We start from the raw sequence: 4403 nt of genomic DNA, 5'->3' as shown, positions 1-4403 counted from the left end.
TTTGTGAGACATTCAAAATAGCTTTTCTACATTTTTGAATGGTTTTGGAGTCATGTCATGGCATCCATTTTTTTGGTTAGAGAATTGAATGTCGTTTTATTTTAGATCTCTCTTCCGCATACACAGCAGTATGCAGTCGAGGATGCTTAGGGCTCTAGCATACATTCCATCTTCGCCCTCCATCCACCACAAATCTGAAGGATGAACCATAGAAGACTGAATAATTGTGGACCTCGATTCCAACATTTGGAGGAGCTCATTAAGACGCCAACTTGAATCAGCATATCTTGGAGAAAAAAATGCTACATGGATTGAGGATGTTCAAATAATCCCTTTAATTTGGGGTGTTAAGGTGTTGCTCCATTGTAGTTCCTCGGTGTCAAGAAAGGATCTTAAACCATTTGAGGAAAGATGATGATAAATATGGCTTGTGAGGCCTTTCTTGACATCAGGCCCGCGATGATTTACGAATACGTGGTATGCATAATCGTTGGAGTTTCCATGTGAGCAGGAAGTGGAGGTGGATGCTGATCAATGATCAAATTTGAAGGTCTGCTCTTAATTTCATTTGGAAGGGCATATATTCATCTAACCCTTCAAGGATGAAAGGTTATAAAAGAAAATTCACTTCTACTGAAAAGTATATATTAAATAAACCCCTCAAAAAAATCCATAATGAAATAGTGTCATTCTAAATCTTTAAAATCTTTAAAATTTAAAGAGTAGCTTCAATAAAACACTATAAAATCTCAATATAACTAGTAAATAAATAAAAAAAATATCTCAAATTCCATTAAAAAAGGTAAACATATGTTTCTTTTATTCATTCAATGATCTTCAAAAGTATTTGAACTTACATAATTGAAAATATAAATATATTTTCCCAATGGAAATGGATTTCTAGTTTTAACTTATTTCCATAAATCATAAGTAGCATTCCAATCTACCTCATTTACAACATGATGTGCACTTAGAGATAGAAATATTAACATATCTAGTGTCTCCAATGAAAGTTTTTCTCTATCATCATTTTTTATCCTATTTGATATTTAGAAACCTCTTTCACACATTGATGTGGTTGTTGGGATAACAAGAATAACTTGCCATAATTGCATCAAATATGGAAAGTCTTCAAACCATTCATGTTCATCTCCACATAGGTCTCATGCCATACATATGATTTTTAGGGTATGATTTACAAATAGCACAAATAAATTCATTCATTTCACCCAAACATCTAGAAGTATCCACAATAGATGATTCCCCAACGCTAAATTTTTTCACATAAACATTTCAACTATCTTTTTCTTTGACAGTCTATATCATTCACTTCTTCATAATAATGTTGAGAAGTGAAAAAATTAGCCACATTAAATACATGCAAATCTATGAATCTCCTATCTAAAGATTTTATCACCTTTACAATAAAACATTTTCCCAAAAGAATACAATGATATAGTAGCCCCAAATATTTTCATATTTGGAAAACTTTTGAACCTCAATGGATGTAAATGTACCATACTCATCCTATCTACAAATTCAAGGGTTCCTCTTTATGCTTTAACTAAAAAAGGAAGACATATGCATTGCATCTACACCAAAAATGCTTTCCAAAAATCATTTACAAAGCATGCTAATAGAAACATATAAAGTAGTGTCATTATATGTAATATCAACATGATCCTCTTTGAACTTTTGATTCAACTTATTTAATTTAAAGAGCATGTTTGTAAGTATATGGATGCAAATTTGCACTTGAAATATTGTTGCCAACTCATACATTTTTTACTTCCCTAACTCCCAATCCTAACAAATAATGCATGAGTTTAATAAGCCTTTCCATGACCTTTCCTCTAGAGAGCCGCCTAACTTGATGAATTTGTAAGACCACTAACTTAGTGATTTGAAATGTATACATTATATCTCTCAATTTTCCATGTGCTTTAGTTCATTTTCCAAGCCGTGAATAAACTTTGTTTAAACTTTGTTAATATATTGCAACTCTGGAAAATGAGATGAAGCCTTATTGATTGTTAATGCTTCCTCGTGAGCTCTGCACTGGATAACTAATAAATGAAGAGCATATAAAGCTTATGAGATAAACCTTCATGAATACCCCTCATGGAAGATGCACCATCTAAACCAAAACCAACAAAATTCATCAAATATAAATCCATTTATGCTAAAAGAGTTCTCACTAGACCATACATACATTGAGCTATTCCATCCTTTATTTGAAGTAAACATATAAAATTTGTTAAACATTGACCTCTTCCTCCATTCGTCAAATATGTAATATAAACAATCAGTTGGTGTTCCATAATTTGATCAGTGCTTTCATACTCTGAAATTGAGTAAAATGACCTATGTAAAATCTTCTCTTTTAGATTGTTCTAATACACCTCTTTAGCAACTTGAAGAAAATATTTTCTTGGTGTGGTATTTGTGTATCAAGAAAATTCATCTGTTAGAAGCACACGTGGAGTGCATTTATACCAATTCAAGTCACATATTGACTTATACATTTCTAAAGATAAATCATGTAGAGCAACAAAATACATGTTTTCAATAATTTATATAATTTTCACCTTCCCAACATTTACCATTAGTTCTACATGTTTAGTGATCAGAATATTGCTTCAATCGATTTTCCCTCCAAAAGTTGTAAAACAAAAATTGAGCTTTTGATTTTGCATGTGTTATCACCTAGATTGACCTCACGCTGAAGGGAGGCAATTCCAGGGTAACCACAAACCAAGCTTAGCCTAGTACCTAGCCCTACTAGGCTGGGAGAGGGCTCTCTCTGTGAGGATCTTAGTCAAGATGACTGGATCAAGTAAAGGATTTTAGGGTAGGTACAATAGCTTGAAAGTTTTTGATTAAAATTTGATGGTGTTTTGCTGGATCAGATGGAGCTGGGCAGTTTAGGTCTCAGAAATTAGGTCAGAAATGTAGGGTGTTCTATGGGGCAAGGTAGGCATAGGCTTTAGCACTTTAGGCTTAATGGTGTGAGATGTTTAAGACTGATGAGGAGCTATGAATGGCATGTGAAAATCATGGATCCTTCTTAAACAATAGAAAACATGAAATATTGAATGATTTCCCAAGGCAAAGCACTGATACAATGGATTCTACCTATCAAACTTGATAACATTCAATAAGAAGCAATGAAATGAATGATGGAATAGATAAAACATGTAAAAAAATGATTACAAAAGAAGAAACTGTGCTAAAACTCCATACCATAGGGATCCCATAAAAATAGCTACAAATCTTATTAATCTCCTTGCCAAGCTGCTTACAATGATGTACAATCAAGCTTTGAGCATCCAAGTGAGTCCAACCCTTTACAATGAAGAAGAAGAAGAAGATATAGGCATTGTTTCAACCTCCTCCCATCCTCGGGAATCGAATTCCTAAGATGAGGAGCTAACCTAACTGATACTAAACAAGAAACATGAATATAGGCATCATTAACAACTTGCCTCTAAAAGTGAAAAACTGATTCATTTGAGCTCAAACTAACTTCTAAAGGAATGAATCTAGCATCTATCACTATTTATATATCATAATTACATGCCAAGTCATCATTTACAATGGTAAATCATCCACCATGAGAGAAAATCCATGATTATAGTCAAAAAACTAGAAAAATAGCAATCTTGAGCAAAACTGTGAAAAGCGCAGCGCCACTAGGCAAAAACACAATGCCACTTTTAGGTCCCTTTTGAAGGCCTTCCCGGCATCCAAATTGAGCCCATGATAACTCATTGGAAAGTTCTTCAAGTCTACTTTCTAGAAGACCTGTAATATCTACATTTGGAGCTCATTTAACCCCTCAAAACTTGATTCTACCAAGGTTTCTTCTGTGTGTCCAAAAAGTGGCAGAAAGGTCATTTTCAAGGTGTTTTTGGCCCTTTTGGTGGACCAGTTCTGCCCCAAAACTTTTGAAACTTGCTAGGGTGAGTTTTATCATTGCTCTAAATCCAAAAATGCAAGCCATTTCCTCATTGGGTGCCTCTAGGAAAAGCGTAGCGCCGCTTATAGGCAGTTTTTCTGTGTAATGAATTTCAAAATTTCAAATGACAAAATTTGCTCAAAACTTGCCCAAAATTTTGTGTGAAGCACCACCATCATGTGCTTTGCTGAGCCAAGGAGGCTTCAGCCAGGATTCTTATTCTATCCTCCTCTTTCTTACCTTTCAAGGCTTGCCTTAGCCTAGCTTCCATTTTCTTGATCCTCATGTTGCAAATCTTGTTGCGAGTCTTGTAATGATAGGCCATGTGTCTGATCATCTTGTTGTCTCTGTTAGCCTTCCATAGTAGCTTCTCAAGGTGTAGGTTGACTCTCTCAAGCCAAGTCTCCCTATCGTTTTCAATCTCTTTCTCAATAGGAGTCAATGT

Source organism: Pinus tabuliformis, chromosome 5_2, assembly GCF_031772625.1.
Source record: "Pinus tabuliformis cultivar Carrire ecotype Pingquan chromosome 5_2, CPIR1, whole genome shotgun sequence".
Lineage (NCBI taxonomy): Eukaryota > Viridiplantae > Streptophyta > Pinopsida > Pinales > Pinaceae > Pinus > Pinus tabuliformis.
The sequence above is the reverse complement of the archived record's forward strand: the minus strand, read 5'-3'. Positions refer to the sequence as shown.